Source organism: Oratosquilla oratoria, chromosome 3, assembly GCF_046742065.1.
Source record: "Oratosquilla oratoria isolate Oo_2021 chromosome 3, ASM4674206v1, whole genome shotgun sequence".
Taxonomy (NCBI): Eukaryota; Metazoa; Arthropoda; class Malacostraca; order Stomatopoda; family Squillidae; genus Oratosquilla; species Oratosquilla oratoria.
This window is the reverse complement of record NC_134779.1, coordinates 12571097-12580398: the sequence shown is the minus strand read 5'-3', so window position 1 is coordinate 12580398 and position 9302 is coordinate 12571097.

Here is a 9302-nt window from a genome sequence, read left to right as displayed (position 1 = left end):
TGATGCTCTAACCCACTTGACCAGCGAGTTAATGTAACTAAAAATTGATCAATTTCCTGATTAGTCTTTATCAATAAAAATAATATTTATAAATTGTGACCCAAAGAGTTTGTCCACATTTTGGAACTGAAACAAGTACTGTACTTACACAAGATATTTTTGTATTTACTTATTTGTGTGTTTAAATTTATTTTTCTGTATGCAATGGATAAAAAGATCTTTCAAAATTGTTTGCCTCAGTAAGTGTGGTGTTATGATGTTCTGCACCTTATCTACAGTTAAAGAATCATTTAACAATAAGTATGTGACCTGTTTGGCTCTCCCCATCCATACCATTCCACTTGCCCACTTGAACCCATCCTACAGCAATCAACTGTTGTGGAATCAGTGAATGGTATCTGCAGGTGAAGGTCCTGCTACCTGTCTTTAAAATTCATCAATATCCTTGCTTTCATTAGGAGGTACTGACAGTCACTAGACTAGGCTCAAGATTGATCAATTTCAACCATATTTCCTAACCAATATGGAATTCCTCCCCTACCACTACATGTCTATGACAGGAAAAAAGATCCTACATAAGCATAGCATGGATAACAATGCAGAATTTCTTCTTAGATCTGTGGGAGAGCAAAAGGACCATTGCCTGTAACTAAGGTTGTGAGTTTTCAGTCCATCAAGCCCAAGGCAAACATTATCAATTGTTGCCTCAGGCTTTCTGACCAGAAAGACATGGCCTCATGGCAGCCAGCAATGGTCCTTGAGACCTTTAAAGATTTCTCCATAAAGAAATGGTGGACTGCTCTCTGTTATGCCATTGTATACATTTTGAATCATTGTGTGTTTTTGTTGTAGAAATTTTATTTTAAGTTTTTATATACAAAGAAAAATTCTTGTTTGTTTCTGCATTGCTTGCATGTAATTTGTATGTTTACCTATTTGTATGAATACCCACACATCTTTTGCAAAGCCTATGTGTACACAGTGCATCCACAAGCAGGGATGTAGGTTTTTAAGTGATGTCATATTTCCTTGTTTGGGTACATATATTTACCTTAAGTAAGGGTCTAACAGTACCCAGTGAGGGTAGTTAGACCCTGTACTTAAGTATGGTGTCCTCTCTTCTTTTAATATGTTGTGCCGTACTTGGGCGAAGGTATTGATTCAGTAGGAGAACTGGTAATGGTATAGGTCTGGGTGTTCCCTCCACTCCTTTCCCAGGTAATATATGAAACTGTTCACTGTTGGGACACTGACTGTTTCCTGACTCAGACTGTTTGTCTGTGTCGCTCTAGCAGCAAAGAATGACTTTCTGGCTCCCAGTTGGTGCTGAACCTGTAGTATCTGAATGTGTCCTCTGGTTGAGTGACTTATTGAGGGTAGGAACATGGTCTTCCCGCATACAGCACATGGCCTGTCATACTTGACTATATCTTGGTGGTTCAGGATCTTGAATGTTTGTATGATGTCGGCCCTCTGTCGGCAGTACTACAATGTCGGTAGCTTTAGGGTTTCCAGTCTTTCAGGGTAAGACATGTGTGATAGTCTGTGCACCATTCTGGTTGCCCTCCTCTGGACCTGCTCCAGAGCGTCTCTGTCTGTCTTCAGTTTTGGGCTCCACACCACTGAAGCATACTCCAGGTGTGGCCTCACCAGCCTCTAATATAGGAGGCAGAAGGTTTCCTTGTCCATTGAAGCAAAGGTATGTCTTATTGCTCCTAGGACCTTGTTTGCCTTATTGACCTGGGCATGTACATGACTGGAGAAAGACAACTTGCAGTCAGTAATTACTCCAAAGTCTTTCTCCTCATCAACTTCCTCCAGTGTATGCTCTGTGCCATCCAGCATTGTCATAGTGTATCTGTGTGTGGGGTTGTTGTTGCCAAGGTGCATCCCCTTGCATTTCTTTGGGTGGAACAGCATCTGCATCCTAAATGCCCTGTCCTGCAGCTGATCAAGGTCACCCTGCAGATCCCTGTTCTGCATATCCAGTTCTGTATGATCTCAAAGATCTTAGTGTCGTCTGCAAACATTAAGATCAGTTTATTGAGGAGTTGTGAGCCCAGAACTGATCCTTACAGGACACCACTGCTCACCTCAGCCCATTCTGAGTACTCACCATCACTTGTTACCTCCTACCTGTGAGGAAGCTCCTCATCCAGCTCAACACATTGTTCCTAATCCCAAGGGACTGGATCTCAGAAGGCAGTCGCTCATGTGGTACGGTATCAAATGCTTTAGCATAGTCCAGGAGCAGGACATCAACAGGCAGGTTATGACTCGGTGCTTCTGTCCATATGTTGAGAGCCTCCAGTAGGTTGGTGACTGTCGACTTCCCTCCTATGAATCTGTGTTGCTACTTCTCTCCTATGAATCTTAGGGTTACTTGACGCCATTGAAATTTCAGTTACTGTGGACTGAATGTTGTTACACCCCTCTCTGTCTATCATCAAATTTCTGAACCATCGATTGGTTTTCCCAAACCACTTTGTTGCTTCTTCAAGGTCTTTACTATAGTGATTCAAATGACCAAACTGTTGAGCTCTCACTAGGTTTCCTCTAATCATGAAAGGCACAAATATATTTGATAGAGAGGACTTACTAAATTGGGACAAGAGAAACACCAGAGGACATGGAAAAAAAAACTCAAAAAGATAGGTATAGAAAAGATCTGGGGGGGAAAAAAATCCACACACAGTGGTGGACACTTGGAACAAATTGGACGAAACAATAGTGTGTGCAAAAACCATACACGAATTTAAGGACAAACTAGACACTGCGAGATACAAAGGCGGGACACCACGAGTGTGGCTCCCCTTCCTGTAAGATACAACTAGCTAAACTACCATATATACTCGTCTATAGGTCGAAATCTTAAGGAAAATCTTTTAGGCCAAAACCTAGGGGTCGACCTATACACAATTAATAATCTTGTTAGGTTGAAATCCAGACATGACAAGAAAGGCTAGGAAGAACTCTTACCCTTTCTTTAGGTTCAGAAATCAAAATATTTACCTACTAGTTACTACCAGTAAACAATGGGGACATAAAATACACAGTATGTACCAAAACATGTGAAATTCCTTCTAGATACGGTAACCCCATACTGAATACGATAAACACCGGCTTTATTGCCCGGTGTTTGGTTGTTGTGTATTTTCGTCTTTGTGATGTCTTTTATCGTCCTGCTTGTCTGGCACACTACTTCCAAATAGGTGGTTCTTAAAATATGTGTCAGGTTGGTGGCAATGTCGCTGGTTGGCAACACGAGATGTCTTGTTGTGCTGTCCTACTGCACAACAAGACATCTCGTGTTGCCAACCAGTGACGTTGCCACCAACCTCGCACATATTTTAAGAACCACCAATTTGGAAGTAGTGTGCCAGACAAGCAGGACAATAAAAGACATCACGAAGACGAAAATACACAACAACCAAACATCGGGCACCAAAGCTGGTGTTTATCGTATTCCGTGTTCAGGATGTGATAAAGTTTACATTGGAGAAACGTCACACGACCTGAATACACGAATACGTGAACACCGTTACGACGTCAGGCATGATGTCACCACCAATGCATGTGTGACACATAGAAACAGGAAAAACCATCTTATGGACTGGAAGAATGCAGAGCTGCTGATACGAGAACCAGACAAAATCCGCAGGAAGTGTTTAGAAGCGGCGATCATTCAAGGAACGAACACTATTGAACAAAATAGGGGCATGTTCAACATCTCGCCCCACATAATTCCCCGAATACCCATGGCGAGCAAAAATTTTTAAAATATTTAAATCACCCTTTGTGAACATTTTGCCCACGGACGTTTGGGCCAGCATTCTCAACCTTCCCCAGTGTTCAATCCCCCTCCTCCTCCTCCTCTCCTCCTCTCCTCCTCTCCCTTCCCCCCTACTTCTTTTCTCTCCCCGTTCCCTCCTTTCCCCTTATTTAATCTCAAGCATATGTATCTCAACTTGTACTTGAAGAGGCTGTAATAAGCGAAACGTCGTACAAATAAATGCTCCATCCTCATGTGGTGTTTAACTCGTCAGTCTTGTCGGCAACTGCTACTTTCATGAAAAAAGAAACTTGGTAATCTGTTCAAGTTTTTCACTCTGCTGAAATGGCAACTTCAGTGAAACTTATTAGATATTAAAATCAGTGAACTTAATAAAAACATAAACCAAAATACATCAGAATTAATGAAGTGAAAAAAAAACATAATAATCAATTGCTATACCAGGCAAGCCATGCCACTTCAAAGCATTAAGACAGTGGAATGCTCACAGCACCAAAACAAAAACAAGCCACTCAACCTATACATGAGGTATATGGAAAATTCCAGATTTTTTTGGCCAAAAATGGGGGTCGACCTTTACACGAGATCAACCTATAGACGAGTCCCGTCTGACTGTCCATGAAGGGTGTATAGTCCGAGTCTGCGGGGAAGTCCCTCCCACAAACACTTGCTGCAGCCACCACGGGCGCATCGCACCCGCTGCACTGCATGGCGGAGCGCCCGCACACACCAAGAGACATTAGAGCTGCACCCAGGGACCTTTGTTGCGCACGGATGCTCTCTTCTCTTCCTCCACAACCACCAAATGCCGGCCTCCGGAAGCATGTTCATGGTCGTGTCACTCGCCGCTCCATTGACGCACTTAGGGGCAGCGCGCTGCTGCATGCCAGACCCCCTGATGTCCACCCTTCTAAGTCCTCTCTCCCACGAAAGGACGGGGTCCACTTGGCCAGACTGCGATGCGGTCACCACCCAGCACTTCTAAGCTACCAGAAGAGGCTGGACGACCGTGTTGTGAACAGCTGCCCAGGATGTAACACTTCACCCCATACCATGCAACACATAGTGGAAGACTGCATTGTGCACAATTGTGCGCGCGAGCAACACAACATGCACTCTGTGGGGGATTTGTGGGAGGACCCAGTTTCGGCTGTGGCCTTCCTTGGGGAGACGGGACTGCTCGGACAGACAGTCTAGGGAACGACAACAACAACAACAACCTATAGACGAGTATATATGGTAGGTAGATAGCTACTCAAAACCAACTACAGCTATTCAAACCCCACCGGGCTTCTAAAGTATACAGATAGCACTCGGCCTGTAGGGTAGGCAGTCTCAACTCATCTACTCTGCTTCTCAGAGGTGATTAAGAAACCAATACTCTTTCTTGATGGTAATATAATTTTTGTTGTTGTGGGTTATATTTTGTTTCATCTCTGTCACTATGGTTACTTCATATCTTACATTTTGTACTCATTAATTGATTAAGGAATGATAAATGCTTTACTTATTTGTTTCTTATTGTACTTTGTTCATAGATGTAAGGATTTAATAATTAATGTTAAACTATATTGTGTTTACCTAAGACCTTACACCCTTTGTAAGGTGTGCTCTTGCCCTAGACCCTAATTCACAGTAGGTGGATTGTTACAATGTATACTTATACTGTGTTTACAGACTTATCATGAACATGTTTATATTAATCATGGATGTGCCTTATCAACATGAAAACACTATTTCCATTTCTACTCATTTAACAATGTTTTTGTATTTCTGTTGAAGTTATTGTAATAATTTTATATTTAATGGCTACCCCATTATGAGGGAAAGGGCATTTTGTTTTATATATGTATATTTTCATAATATTGTTCTTGTGTATAGTTAAATTTTATTATCCCTTGTAAACTAGAATGTGTGAATTATAAGTAATACCACTTAATCCAGTTACCACAAATCAAAGAAACATTCAATAGTGAAACTGAATGATCAGTGGACAAAGCAAAGAGCAAAGAAGGAATTGAATGTACAAAGATGAGTGGAAAACAAAACATTTGGCCAACAGAAACCCAAATTACAGTTTAAAAGCATTTAATTAGCACCACAATTGAATATGCCTCTCCAGCATGGTTCTCAGTAGTCAAGAAAACAAAGAAACCAATGTTCTACCCACAGAACAGCACATGGAAAAAATAAATACACTGATCTACACAAAGTGAAGCAAAGAAAGATTAGCACAAAGGGTTCAGAAGACAGAGATGGATGGAATGAAATTAGCGAACAACCAAGGATAAGACGGATTGATAGATGGGGTTAAAGGGGCTTTAAGCATGAGGGGAATGTCTGTTGAGCAAGGTGGAATAGGTGTGAGTGAAAAGTGACAATGTATGGATGATATTTTGACAGCCTTAAGGGATTTTTTCCCCATCTCTTTTTTTTATGTCTGTCAAGGAAGGAAGGGAGAGAACAGGGGATGGAGGGGGGTTGTGTGTAGATGATATTTTGTTGCAGCTCAAAGGGATTTCTCTGTGTTCTGTAATTACTGCATGAAGGGACAGAATAGGGGTTGCCATCAAATGAAGTGGCCTTACAATGTCTTGCTGCATTGCTTCTGACCTGGGTGGTAGGCATGTGACAGGGATGACCCTTCACCCACAAGGACCTAAAATAAGAGGCAAACAAGGGTGGTGGATGGAAGTGGATGTGTGCCTTTGATTTGGCTATCTCCCTTGTGAGGGGGAAGTAGCCCTTAGTAGATAGGTAGAAATCTATACAAAAGTCCTAGATTCCATTTAATCCTTCCACTACATTGCACAAGCACTGTCAATTGGGGGAAATACCTCTCACCAGTACTGAACATATCCATACAGACAACACATACTAAGATGACAAACCAAGCACTCAAACCCAGAACTACAACATGTTGCCCTCCAAATATTTGTACTAAAGTGAAATACTCCCCAACAGGCAACAATCGTGCTAGCCTGTGGCCTGGCCACATATTCAAATTGTCCTCAATGCAATAATCACACTGATGATTAGGAACACATCGTACACTACCTCACCATCATCCCATCCAGACACTAGCACAACATATCCTCTTGAATATTATGTCGGCCAAGCTGTAGCCCATTGTCAGTTACCTGGGGCAACAAATTAAACTAGAATGTATTTTTCTAAATATGATTATCTGTCGCTCCATTATATATTCTTTTTCCCTCAGTGAAATTATTAACACATTTGTACCCAGAGTTCTCCATTGGTTGATTAAAATTGTTTGGACTTGAAATATAAATTGAATACTAAACTAAAGCACCAGGTATCCAGGACTACTTGATATTATTCAAAATGTGTGCAACACTGAGAAAAGAAAAGTTAAAATGAATTTAATCCATGCCTAGAGTATCCTCCCAACCTTAGTTGAATGAATTTGGCTGGTGTTAGAATATATAATGTGCAATACAAGTACAAATAAATTGACCTAGATAGTTTTATAATGAATTGTTAAAGACATGAAATTTTTTTGTATTATATAAATATTAAATGAAATAAAAGGAATGGTAACAAAGACATTTCAAGCCATTCTTCCTTTATTGAATTTCTTACAGATTGATGGTGTAGTGGTGCCACACTTGACTAACAATTCAGCAATCTGAAGTCAAGTTTTACCACAGGCAGAAAAGCATGACTTCACTAATCTGGCACTCCAATTCTGGTGGGCAAGTAATTGGGTGTATGTATGTATAAGGTCACAGCTTTATACATAAATCAGGCCATATATAAGCTCTGAGTTCATATATGTGAGACCATGTTGAATTACCCTTGCACATGGGTCAGCAGTGTAGTGGTAGTTCAAGTTCAGATACCGCCCAGGTCTGAAATAATTTCAGTATTGTTACACTGCAGGCCATTACTCCAACTCTGATGTGTGGGGAGCTGGGGATGTGTGTGTAAGGTTGCAGTATTACCTGTAGATCGGCCATATGTGAGCTCTCATTTGGGAGGATAATAACTCATTCACAAATCCAACACGTGATCTAAGACTGGTGAATCACACACACACATGCAGATGATCCAATGATCATTTGTACAACAAAACTTTGACAGTATATATGCAGAAGTCAAACAAGGAAATTGAAAGTGAATACCCTAAAATACAAAGTACTGGAAATGAGTAGAAGCTCAAACAGACTCATAACTTACTCAATAGGAAAAGAATGAGTTACTAAAACAAAATAAAATATGGATCTGTGAGTGCTGATAATTGATAATTTACCAATTGCCAAATATATCAGCCAAATTGTATGTGAAATACACTGACTACTGACGAAAATGGGCATGGTGACAGAGGGAAAAATAGGGAACAAGGACAGGTGGTGGTCCTGCATGATGGACAGCAGAGAGAATCATCTCCCTGCTGTCCATTTTCAAAACTCAGCAACCTTCTCACCTCCAGTTGGAGTTACACTCACAAGGTGGCTGGCATTTAGTTTTTACACCAGGCCCAAAATCTATTCATTTAAACTTTTTTTATTTCTTCACCTACAGACATACAGATCTGGCAGCCTGTGATTGCACCATTCCCCCTACTACTATCAGCTGGTGATAGAAACAATTCAACACTAATATAACACAAACAACAGTCCAAAGTTTATTCCCACAAAGAACTATAGCAGGGCCTGTTTCCAGCCAGGGGTGGGGGTTGTTCCTGCCAGTGAAACTTGGGGCAGCTATCATCCTAATATTTTGACCTAGATTGGAGTATGGAGCAGTAGTAATTCTGGATAAGGTGAGGTAGGTAAACATGATGGAGATAATACAAATAGCAGTGACCAAACTATTTCCTTGTCATGCAGATAAAAGGTACAGAGTTGGACTACCAACACTTAAGTTAGATACATCTGAACTTTGAAAAAATATATACTTGCCTTCACAAGCAGCTATTGTACATATAAACTCACTCCAAATGGAATAAGATTAGAGGAGTTGCTGGAATGGAAACTGAGTGAACAATCTTAAACAGCAGATAGTCAAGGAAAATAATAAAGAAAATATTACAACTATATATATATATATATATATATACATTTTATGAAGTCAATATTTTTTTTTTTGTCTCCAAAAGCTGGTGGTGGTGAAGGGGAGAGAATCTGTATGGTAGTTGACCAGTTCCCCTGCTTAAGTAAACAACCTGATACTACTTCATTCTGTATTTGTGCAGCCTGTAATTGTTTTTAGGGCTTTGTTTTGTATGATTTGAAGGGTGTTGTGGTGTGTCTCACTGAGATTAGGAGCCCATGCAGGACTCGCATAATTCAACACTGAGCGTATGCATTGTTTGTATATCGTTATATTAGTTTCTTTGTTTTGTCCAAATGTTGTTCCAGTGATTGACTTAAGTGCATTAAGTCTGGGTGTGCATTTGTTTTTTATGTTTGTGATGTGTTGTTTGAAAGACATGGATGTATCGTATGTTACACCAAGAATTTTCGGTGTGTTTGTGTGTGGTATA